The sequence below is a fragment of the Nicotiana sylvestris genome, chromosome 8 (genome assembly GCF_000393655.2).
Source record: "Nicotiana sylvestris chromosome 8, ASM39365v2, whole genome shotgun sequence".
In the NCBI taxonomy this organism is placed as follows: Eukaryota; Viridiplantae; Streptophyta; class Magnoliopsida; order Solanales; family Solanaceae; genus Nicotiana; species Nicotiana sylvestris.
This window is the reverse complement of record NC_091064.1, coordinates 13433282-13446025: the sequence shown is the minus strand read 5'-3', so window position 1 is coordinate 13446025 and position 12744 is coordinate 13433282. Positions and strand designations below refer to the sequence as shown.

The following is a 12744-nucleotide window of genomic DNA, read 5'->3' as shown; positions in this document are numbered from 1 at the left end:
AAGAAGTCAATCCTATTGGTCTTAAGTGATACAAGAGTGTATAAGGGTGATTAACCAGTATTAGAAGTTAAACGAATCAAGGATGTTGTAACTCGTATTTTCAGGTAATCTAGCGGTGCTTAATACACTCAAGAGGTCATTTATTAAGGTATTTTAATCATATAATATCCGTATCATAAGTCTTGAAGTCAAACGAGTTATGAAACAAAAGTCGACAAAAGTTGTCGCAACTTAGGTTCATAATTTTACTTAAACATTAGGTCAAATGTTTCTAATCTTTTATCATAATTTACAAGGAATTACGGGGTGATCTACCAACAAAATTAAATATCTATGAGTCTAGTTTCCAACGCATTAAACCGTTCATCGATACGATCTCGGAGTAGAGAGATATTCACGTTTTCGCGAGACTGCGCCAAGCACCTCTCTATGGGGCCCACTAAGGCGGTTTAAGATATTTGGACCTATATAGGATGCCTCCAACCCGTTTTAAGTCATTTATTCTCACTATTTTAAGACCTTAGAACCCTAGGAACATCCTCTCAAGGTTCTCTCAAGATTCAAGACCCAAAAAGGGCAAACAACACAAATCAAGTGTCGGGAATTCCGTGGCGCTAGTAAGTCTCTTGTTCTTCTTGTTGTTGCTCATTTTTGTGTCGTTCCAGCTCGTGTGGGAGGTTTTTTTAAAGGGTTTATATTCTGTAAATACTCCCTCATGTTCTTAATATCAATCCTAGGTGATTTCAAGCCTTCTAAAGTGATTCTAGTGCCGAAAAACACTAATTGATCGCTAGTTTCGCTTTTTTGTTGTTGTGGCAGCATTGGAGGGATATTTCATGGAAATTTAAGGTCAAATTGGAGTTGTTATTTCTGTATAAAGGTAAGGAACCTCTTACTCTATATGTATTTAAGATTATCCAAGTTGCGGCTAAGCCATTGAAGCTAGAACTTGTGAAATATATATCGAAAGGCTTGGTAGTAATGTTATTGTTTTGTGGACTGTTTTGCGTTGTTGTTGGGCTGCGTATTTTACTACTATCTTGTGGAGTTTTGGAGGAGGAAGGGTGTGGAGAAACACCATATATATGTAGGGTTATGGGCTGATAGTTATTCGTAACATTTCCAGGTTGTTTGACACGACTACGGTGGTCGTCGTATGTATGGAGTGATTAGGCTGTGTGTGGACTATTTTGGGAGGCTCAATATGTTTATTATTGATGTTGTTTGGGCTGTTTGGTGACTGTTTTGAATGGTGTGAGGTCATATATATAGGGGAGGTGCTGTCCGTTTCATCGTAAAATAGGTTGTGGTCGATACATAATAGTTATGACGCTTAAATGATAACGATAGTATCGTTTCTCTTATTGTAGACTAAGGAGTTTTGACAATTGCATAGCTTGAGATTGGGGCAGTATATACAAGGTATGTGAGGCTATCCCTTTCCTTCTTTTGCACGACTCCGATTGTACATAATGTAATGAACGAGCTTCCAAGATACTCTACTCTTAGAAGCTAGCAGTACTTACATTGTTTTCCCTCTTATGGAACGATTGATGTTAATGTTGCTTCTCTTATTCTTATGTTATCAATGTTGTTGGTACTTCCTGATTCTTATAAGGTTCATAGTGAAGAGTTAGTCCTAATAACGTGTACAGAGGATACCGACCTTACGTCACTCCGAAAGGTTTAGAATGTGATTCCATGAGTCGAGCATGCATTATATATATGTATCTATTTTACTCTACCGAGCCACGCTATAGTTGGCCGGGTACGGCACCTATTGTGCAACCACTGATCAGTTGGGTTTTACCGAGCTCCACGTGGCCGGGTACGATTCTACCGAGCCTTATGATGGCCGGGTACGTTTTTTTTACCGAGCCTATTATGGTCGGGTACGATATGATGATGATGATGCCCACAGAGGCGAATGCTTTAAAGGTTTATGTATTTATACATATGTATCATGCATTTCATGTAAGTAGCCCTCAGAGGTACTAAGATGTTACAGGTTGTATATTCTCTATCCTTGCTTACATTACTGATCGTATTTATGGTTCCTTGCCTTACATACTCAGTACTTTATTCGTACTGACGTCCTTTTATTTGTGGATGCTGCATGTCGTGCTGCAGGTCCTGATAGACAGGCAGGTGCAGCTCCCCCACCACAGTAGACTGTCCAGTTCAGCGGTGATTGGCGAGATCCCTTCTCCGGACTTGCCTTGGTCTTGGTATGCAATTTTTGTTATAGACATTATGGGTATGTCGGGGCCCTGTTCCGGCTATGTTGCAACACTTATGTTCTTTTAGAGGCTCATAGACAGGTGTCGGCTCATGTATAGTTTGGTATGCCTTGTCGGCTAGTTTTTGTTGTATAGTCTTTCATAGTAGCGTGGTAGCTCATACCTTATATGTAGTTTCTTGATTGTCTGGTCATCCCCTGCTATGTATGTTCATGCCGTCATATTTTATTGCTGGTTGTCCATGATCTAGGTCTACCATTTATATTGATCTCGTCAGCCCTAAAAGATAATAATGAAGGTTAGATGAAATGTACGTTGGTGCTCGGCAAGTGTGGTCGGGTGCTAGTCATGGCCCTTCAGTTTGGGTCGTGACAAACTTGGTATCAGAGCAAGTCTGTCCTAGGGGTTGTCTATGAGCCGTGTCTAGTAGAGTCTTGATTATGGATGTGTAGCGCGCCACATTTATAATCAGGAGGCTACATGACATCTAGGGTTGTTACCTTCTTCCTGAATCTAGATCGTGCGTAGAGTTGAGTCGTAAGTGTTTGTCTCTAATATTCACCTTGTTTTTTTTCAGTGATGCCTTCGACTAGGAAGCAAACGATTAGTAGACGGCTTGATACAGCAGCGGGAGAATATAACATTCAAACTTTCTGATTAGCAACAAAGAATCATTTGAAAAGACCAAAACAAAATTTGGCATTTGAAGTAAGCAAATAATATTATATATATATATATATATAGAGATCATTATTTTATAGTCAAACAAAACCATAGATATGAAGGAGTAGCTTTATTATATTACCTAATTTTTGGTAAGAATTTACCCAATACTCGGTTTTGCACCTGGTGATTTGATTAAAAACTCAAGTTCCTATCGTTTACTTTTTGTTTATAACACTCTTTGCAGTTGGAATATTATTAATTTTTTTATCGTAGTAGTACAAAATATAGCATTGCAGAATGACAAAATATGATCCTCAGCTTTCCTCTGCAAGTGCTAACATCACAAATTATAAGTTGTATCAATTTTTAATTTTAAACCTTAATGGTATAGTTTCTAATTGGAAAGTACATATCTTTCTTCTTCTCCCTTTATGTCTTCAAAGATGCCTGATGTTTGGTAAACATCTACGAATGGTGTCCTGATCTTGTGATGGAGGTCAAGGGGCAAGTACTTGTTCTTATACACTTCTCTCAGTGTTGTCTTCTGCTTCTGTAAATTAAAGAAAAAAACAGAGTTTTTCAAATACTTACTTATTTGGGTTTTAGAAAAGCCAGACTACTGTTCCCTGCGTAGATTTCCTAGTAGTATGTTTTACTAGAGGAAACTAAATAAGCAGTTGGAATGTTATTTAATATATTATGCTACCATTTAACTAATATATTCTTTTATGATGCACACATATAATTGAGTAACTGCAACATTAAAGATAATTACACATAAGTTAATTAAGGAATAAAAACCATCAAGTATCACATAATATTAAAAAAATCAGTTAAATATAGACCCAAATAATTAACAGAACCAAAACTATTGTACTTCGAGTTTGTGAAAATCATAAAAGTAAAAGGATGACAATCATTTGACAGATAATCATGAACTTCACTAATTCTTAAAAGATAGCTCTATCAGGTTATAAATATACTTTAAAAAAGAGAAGGAACCAAAAAATAATTTTGTGTAAATCCTACTGTCGACCACAAAAAAATATTTATGACCTTGCAAGCACCAATTACGCTCCTCCATCTCTATTTCCATCTCAAAGGGTAAACACAATTCTCGCTCCTCATTGCGAAGCTTACCTAATTCTTTTATGTATAAAAGATATATGAGCTTCTATTTTCTTTCCATAAAAGAATAGACTACCGTTGGCTTCTTTCAATACTTAGCAAACTAAATTATGCCAAAATTATCATTGTTGAAAGATTTTGGTATATCAAAAACACAAGTTATAAGAATTTGATATAAACGTAACAGACATGAAATTAATCACAAGACAACTAACTATAGCTGATCCTTAAATATCTAGTGGTGATTTTTACCTATTCTCAAACTCAACCCCTTTAGCAAAAGGGTTCCCACACAATTGTTGCCAACTTTATTTGTTCGAGTATTAGCCTCTAAATATGATCATTGAAAGTGATGAAAGCCAAAATGTCAAGTTGAGAAGACTGACAACTATTCTAGATTGAGTGGCTATATAGCACAAGAAAAAGAAATTTGAGAATGAAAACAAACTCTGGAGAAAAAGTATCGATATCTGATTCTCTACTTCTTCTCGGGTGATGCTGCAAAACTCTATTTCCCGGAGGTTGAAAACTAATTGTGACTTGAATTTCACATAAAACTAACAAATGACCTCAAATTCACAGAATATTCTATAAAAATTGATCAACAAACTATGTAAGGAGTAAAATATAACATTCAATCAATCAATATTCCAGATTGACTATACTCAAGGTTAACAAAATATAGACGATATATGGCAGGTTAATAACGAAAAATGCTCCAAGGATAGCTAAATGGGGACAACGGGAGAATTTGAATAATAAATTATCAGTGATAATGATGATGCTATAACTGAAATTTTCACAAATTCATATGGAAAAAAGAAAATCAGCAAAATTGCATCTGAAGCATTAACGTTTTTTATCAATTAAGAATGAAATCTTGATTGGTGAATAACAAATGAAATTTTAACTATTTCAATACCTGGAACTGTAGAGACTGTCTTCAAAGCCTTAGGCTTGTCTCTGACATCTTAGAACTCCAAGTTCAGATAAATTTCAATTTTCAACTGAACAAAGTGAAAAAGAAAAACCCCCAAAAAAATCAAATCTTCGCGGAATAGATTGTAAAAGACAGTAGAAACAAATTTATGTAGAAAGATAGTGGAGATAATGAAAACTAAAAAATCTAATACCCAAAAGAATCAAAAGCAACTGTTAAAGATTTTATGAAATATTACTGAAGTTGAATAACAAAAAGACAAATTCTTTAATATTAAAATTGGGAATTGGGAATACATAATAATAGAGACACTTTCATCTTATAGGTAGAGTGTAGAACAGAGAGAAAACAAAACAAAACATGATATGTTCCAAAATTATAAAGAAGATATTTACCTTGAGAATTAAGAGAAATTACTCCTCCGTGGTAATTGGGAAAGACGAAGAATATAATACTACTATAAATGAAGAGAAAGCAAGTATGATAATTAAGAGTGAGGGACTGTTACGAAGGAATGTAAGGAGAAGCAATTGTTGGGGTTATTTACCTTGTAAATTCCATCAGTTACATCTGCAGGAGTTTTTTTTTCATTAAAAAAAGGCAAAATTCTAAGAAAAGAGATAAATAAAAACCCTGGAATTTGAGAGATGCCACATTAGATTTGTATTGCCCTGCTTTATATAATTATATAGATTATACACTAACTATGGACAACTACACATATATACATATATTAAACTCCTTCCGATTTATTTTTTTTCTTTTCCATATATCCCTCTTTTTGTACTGCTAAACTTTGACCCGTCCTTCATGCTTACAAATTTTATGTTCTTCTTTTAATTCTGTGCATATTAAAATATATTATAATTTTTACTTATTTCAATATTATTTTTTTTGGTAATGAAAGACATACATTAATAATTAAGCATCATTACAAACGTGGACAAGTCTCGACGATATGGTGCGTGCTTTGTCTCTTTCAAAAGAAGATACAACAAAAGAAGGTGGATAATAAAACAAGTTTAAATCCCGAAAAAATCAAAGCTGCTTCCTTTCTTAGCCAGCTTGTCTACTACTTCATTTGCCTCCCTAAAGATGTGCTTCAACGGTGGATCCTCCATCTCCTGTAATAGCTCTCTGCAATCATCAACCAAATTTTGATAATATCTGTCATTGCTATTCATCAATTTAATTAATTCTTATATCTCAATATTATCGTTACTCGTGTTATAAATAGAGAAAGGTAACCCTTTAAGAGAATTTGTAACACATCTCCTTCAACATCTTCCTAAAAGAAACAATGACGAATAAAAAATGTCGGCCCCAAATCCATTATAAATGTATGAGTCTCTCATATAATTTCCACTCTAATTTTTTCCTTTCTTTTGCTTTTTTTTTTCCGTGTTTTTCTTTTCTCCTCCTCCTCCTCTCGTTTCATAATTACTTCTTATCCATTCATTTTACAATAAAAATGCCCATTTAACCGTTCTTTTTACTTCTCTAACTTCCAATGATCACCTTCCCATAGTCAGTCACGCGTTCACTCTAAAATCACTCATTTCATCTTCAAATCCATCATAAGTCGAGATAATAGCTTCAACGGAAATTTTAAGTTTCGGTCTTATTGAAAATCTTTTTGATAGTTAGAATAGTTTTTATTGAAAGTATGTAGACTAATTTTCTGATAAAGCTTATCTTCAAATATCTGCACCTAACTATTATTGATATAGTAGAGGAAATAAGAAGTATAAATTGTTCTAAAAAGAAATAGAAGACAGTATAATTGACATTAGAAACTGAATATCTTGACAGACCTGCTTTCACATCAAGAAAATTCACACATATTAGACTTCAAAATAGGAAGGTGTACTTCCAGGTCCCAAATTAAAATAAAATAGAAGAGAACAACATCAATAGAAAAACATATGAGTGAATCACCAAAAAGTAAAAACAGGGAAAATAAAATTACTCCGCCAAATCAGAGAAATAAAAGAGAACAAATAGTGTTTGAAAACAATTATTATCAGGTAAAACACATCAATGAATTACCCAAAACAATTAGGTAAAAATTAATTACATCAAATACAATATTCTAGGCCAATAAATTGAAAAAAAGATATAGAAAGAAGGAAAAATGATTCCAAAGCGATCGACCTGGTATAAGAATACGTTGAAATTGTCCCTCCGAGCAACTTGTCTCCTTCCTATTATATTACCATGATTAATAATGAGAAAGCAATAGGGAGAGATTTCTATCGCTTAAAAAAAAGCAAGAGGGAGAATTCTAAAGCTTTGCCTGATATAAGTCCTTCATTTGAGTATACGCAGTTTTTGCTCATTACTGCTTCTAATGAATCTCAATATTGGATTGGCAATTAGGAAGATAAAATGAAATACAACCAATTTGTAGAAGAGAAGAACCATTACTATAAACCTTTTCATTGTTCATAACGTTTCGGCTATTATTTGCATGACAACGTTTAGGTATAGTCATGTGTAATTGATTGTTAGAGTCGGTTACAAAATACATAATTATAGAAAATAAAAAAAGAACCAAACAATGAGAGAAAAAGCTAAAAAAATAAGAAAAAAGATAAATAGCAATCCTAGTCTATGAGAGGTGCCAAGTCATCATTTTTATTCCCTCCTTTATATATATACTAGTGTATTAGCCCGCGCTTCGCGCGATCACAAAAATAACCATGAATTTATAAAATACTATGGTACTCTGCATATCTAAGGAACAAAAGTAATGTTACTAAAACTACGACAACCTATACTTCCACACAAAATTATTCAATAACAAACTTTAGTACGTAGTGTGTATATATATGTGTGTGAAAATCGTGTTATCATTTATCCTTGAATTAATCTTATCTGGTTTAATTTATTAAAAAATGTTGTTTGAAATCTTATTAATATCATCAATTATATCTGGTTTAATTGATTAGGAATCATTGTCCGAAATCTTACATAATATCATAGTTAAGTCGTGCTTAAGGGAGAATATCTACATTTAAAAAGCCAAGCTAAATTAATATCTGCATTTAACCTAAACTTTACATTCGATCTCGAGTTATTTTCTTCTTTTAAGCTAGCTCTTAGCACAACTATTTTGTTTTCTTTTGTTTCTCGATCACCTTTCGCTCTTCTTGATTAATTATTGGCATTTTGGCTTTGGCCTTTTTTTGTAGCCCCTTGAGAATGTCAAAATTAAATAGCCGATCTATTGCATAAATGAATAAAAGATACATCATCTCTCTATCTAACTTAAATGTGTGCGAGCGAATATAACCAGTTTATCCCTAAAATTCGTCCTTCCATTAGAGACTGCAAATAGGACGTTCAAAAAGGAAATAAAAAATTTAATTCTGTCAGTTAAAGAAGACCGTTTTTTAAATATAATTGCAAAAGTAAAAATTAGATGGTGAAAATTTCAAATACTAAATTCTTTAAGGCCAATTGTGTTTAATTTATATTACAAACCAAACTGAGAGCGGTTTTAACTGAAGTTTTACAACTATAACATGGATACAACTAAACAAAAAGAAAATCCTTACAAGTTAAACATGCTAAATAATTTTTCCTTCTCCTCCTATTTCTTCATTGACACACAATAAATTAAAGCTTAAAATAATAATAGAAAATAAAAAATTGCTCAGCTAAAATTTAAAATGAAAATACATAACCAAAAATTAAAATATGAAAAACTTAACCCAGAACTTATTTAGAGAGTTAGATGGTGCATCCGTATGTACAATTCATATATGGAACATCCAAAATTTTAGGATTGTAAGGAATTCTGCGGCACCTCCTGTATCCAAATAAGCATTGTGATAATTAGAAAACAGTAACTTATTATTGAACAAATGATATTACTACTCCAAATATGCGATGAAAGGAATAACCTTGGGTAAAGGTCCTAATGAAGCAAAAATATGAATTTTTATACGAAACATGGAGGAATACCATAAGGTTCATAAACTTACAAACTAAGTAAACATGGAGGAATACTATAAGGTTCATAAACTTTCAATAAATGAAAAAAATAAGGAAGAAGCAAAAAAGTTAAATATTTGCATAGATTCATATTCTCTGTTTATGAGAGCAATTTGCAGTATCGTAGTAGTCCAATACCATTATATTCTTTAAGTTGATGATGTTGTTGTTCGTTACTCGGCTAAGCGAATAATGCCTTTATCTTCAACTATGAATTGAAATGACAAACGGACTGATTGCATATTCGTAATGATTAATATTTCAAAGTCGTGTGGAAATAAAATAGGCGAAGTATATTGAAGGCAACTAAACACGAAAAGAAAAAAAAGGCGTACCTTGACTTCCAAAAAGAGAAGATCGAAAGAGTACCTATAATATTTGTGGATTCTCAAACAAATGTAGAGAGATGAACAATGGAACACAGAGGAGAAACAACCATCGAGGAATTAATTTTTAAAGAGGAAGAAATAAAACGGGCCAACTTTTCATCAAGAGGAATGATGGTTTATAATTAAGATGCTTACAAAAATAAATGGGAAAATTAGGAAAAAGTAAAAGTTGAGAAGAAATAAAAGATAGATACGTTTCTTGGGACCTTCAAAAATAAAAATCCTGCTAATTCAAATAAGCAAACAATATCAAGAATCAAGATAAAAAGAAGTAAGAACATAGACGAACTAAAAATAGTACGAAAAGTTGAAGTGATCGTAAACACTTCTAACCTTTTTATAATGTAAGTACTTGATTTGCTATTGAGTTTGCTCTTTGCAATGGTGCCTCTGCGAATATATTTGTTGACAGATTAGAAGCATCAAGGATGAAGAAAACGGGCTACAGACCCAACAATCTGTCTTATTTGCATCATAACTTTTAAAATCATTCATAATCTCAATTCTCAAATCCATTTTTAACAGAAAATACTAAAAACGCAACAAAACACATATGAAAAATTAACATCATAAAAAGCTAACCAAAAAATTAGTTAGAGTAATTGAACTAATGCTAATCCAACTCTTTTTATGACCCAATTAATTCAGCTATTTAAAAAAAGAAGAAGAATAAGGAGCAAAAAGTAAAACATCAAATAGTAAAATAAAAATGCATAAGAAGATATACATAAATATGTTATACGCTAAAGATATAGAAACTTTAGCAGCAAAGTGACTACCCTACCAACCCATCAAAACCCTAAACTCAAAGTTGCAGCGGCAATGAAACGTAACTTTTTGGTTTCTTCAACAGGTGCGGTGCCTCTTCAATGAAACGTTGGAGAAAATATACGGAAAACGTTTTGAGAAGGGTAAGTCGCCAAAAAAGAACGGAAATTTTTTTTATAAAGAGACAGGCGTAATTAATAGAAGTTAATATGTGGCTTTTGGTTTTTAGTATAGCAAATAAATAGGAAAATAGGGTAAAAACCCAAAAAACTGAGCAAAAAAAGAAGATATGTATTCTGAATGATGAGAGGTGCCACGTCAGATTTTAATGCCCCTCTTTTATATAGATGTATAGATTGCCATTTTTAGTGTATTTTCCTAGTCCAGTTCTTAGATTCTTCACTGTAATTGTATTTTGAGTTCAATCAATACAAACTCATACCAGCCTGCTACAGAAAGCTAAGCCTGTGGGTGAACATAGAAGCAAAAGCATTCATTCGAGTTTTGGTCAAAGACAAACAAATCTCTAAATATCCATCTGTCTTTGGACTTACTAAGGGACATGGATATGCTATCACCGCTGTCAATAGAAATGAACTCTTAACTTTTCTGGTCTTCCCCAACCAAAATCAGCAGCATATAAGTCAAACTTTGGTGATCCAGTAACTGAAACTATTCCGTTCCCAGCTACTTTGTCATATTCTTCTAATCAACTACCACTCAAGATCCATTCCTCGTCCTTCATCCTTTTCTGAATAGCTTCTCCTATTACTTTCACAGCAATTGTAAAACCTTCTTTTCCTTCTAAGTCAACATGTCTTGTTCCTGCAACGTATCCGACTAGGGCATTCTCGAAATAAGATGGAGGAAGTGGTGGATTGAACTGTGCTCTGCAATCTGCTAGACATCCGAAGAATTCCACTCCATTCTCGTCTATCTCTTCCCCTATTGCGGGCCTCTGATTTTATTAAGCAAGCATACATAAGCACATGTTACAGTGAAAGATGTTACATGAGTTAGGTTAGCTCGTCTTGACAATATTAAATTCTTGAGCTTCTTGATGTCATCCTATGTTATAATAAATATACCGCGAACCTTATCAAGAGGAGTCACAATGTCAGACATCTTCATCATGTGATTATATTTCTTCATTTCAGCCCATATAGACATCCCTATTCCATTAGGGTCTTTGATTACGGACCGATCATAAAATGTAATAAACTCATTAGCTAAGAATTGTTCGTCTCCACCGAGTTTATTAAGCAAAGCCCATGCCCTTACAAACTTTACGTACTATGGTAGCTCCATCACCAGCAACATGATGGTTAGTGAAACCAATGGATATGCCATGATTCGAAAACTGTGCCACTTGAATGGCTAACATCGGGGCTCATTTGACCCCAGGTGCATCCTTAGGTTCCGCCAACTGAGGAATAAAGTGATAAAAATCCTTAGCATTATGAGGATGGTTACCAACGAGATAATAGAAATTCATATCAGTACTCTTAGAAAAAATAACAGATACAGAATCTCCTGCTACATAACGCAACTCAAGATAACCACTTCCATCTTGTGGACAAGCAACATTGCCCACTAGGGGTAAATAATGTTTGAGAATGAGGGAGAGTGAATCTTTAAGACTAGGAATAATAGTTTGGACGAAATCGGGTTTGGGAATAGGAAGCTTGTAGAATAAAATCCACCGCATGCGGTGTAAAGCTAACCAAACATGGTCAAAATGTGGAAGAGGGAGTGTCAATTTAGTTGCCCTGCCGGGAGATGGCGCAACTTGACATTGCTCAATCACAGACGCCATTATTGTAACGTTTTTGGTTACGAATACACAATGGTAATTGGCTTTTCAACATATAGATTTCAAGAAGTTACTTCACACATAAAGTGAGAGTAAAACGTTGGGTTCGTGACTCTGACTTGTTCATCGACTACACGCCATTGCATCTGTGGTTGATATTGGATTTGGAATATCACACGTTTCATTTTAAAAAATTGCATGCGATAGGAATATTTTTGAGCTCTTTCAAAAAAAATTACTCCCTCCATTTCAATTTATGTGAACCTGTTTGACTGTCTTTTAGAATATGTGGTCCTAAACAAGTCAAAAAGGGGCACAGAGTATTTGTGTGGTTGTAAAAGCTTCTCATTAAGGGTAGAATTGAAAATTTAAGCTAAATTGTTTCCAAATTTAGAAAGGAGTCATTCTTTTTTGGAACGGACCAAAAAAAAAATAGGTTCACATAAACTGAAACGGAGGGAGTAATATAATAGCACACCATTTGGTCATTAGAATTATTTTATTACTTAAATTTCAACTTGCAGTATAAATGAATGTTTGTTTTAAAATTTATTTTATTATTTCACTTCCAACATAATAGAGAGTTTGAAGTTGAAAAACTAATATGAACAATATTTACAAGTGAAATTCAATGTTTTTCCTAAAAAGCTACTTTACCTCTTCTCATTCTCACTCTACCTAGGCTAACCCCTAAATCCACAATCCAGATGTAATAAGATTAACCTAGATAATCTGGATAACCCCCTTCTAGATAATGAGATTAAAAGAGTAGTTTTCTCGTTCAAACATTTCAAGTTTCTT

General features: G+C 33.5%; 1 long non-coding RNA gene and 1 pseudogene across 1 annotated transcript; both read right to left on the bottom strand.

The window, feature by feature from the left end:
- Positions 1-3176: 3176 nt before the first annotated feature.
- LOC104232326 (uncharacterized) lies at positions 3177-7453 on the bottom strand. Its single transcript, XR_011401725.1, has 4 exons — positions 7271-7453; positions 7129-7178; positions 4957-6111; positions 3177-3456 (listed from the first exon to the last, which is right to left on the bottom strand). It is a non-coding gene; the product is annotated as an uncharacterized lncRNA (long non-coding RNA).
- A 3126-nt stretch (positions 7454-10579) lies between these two features.
- Positions 10580-11946, bottom strand: LOC104232324 (phenolic glucoside malonyltransferase 1-like; annotated as a pseudogene).
- Positions 11947-12744: the final 798 nt, after the last annotated feature.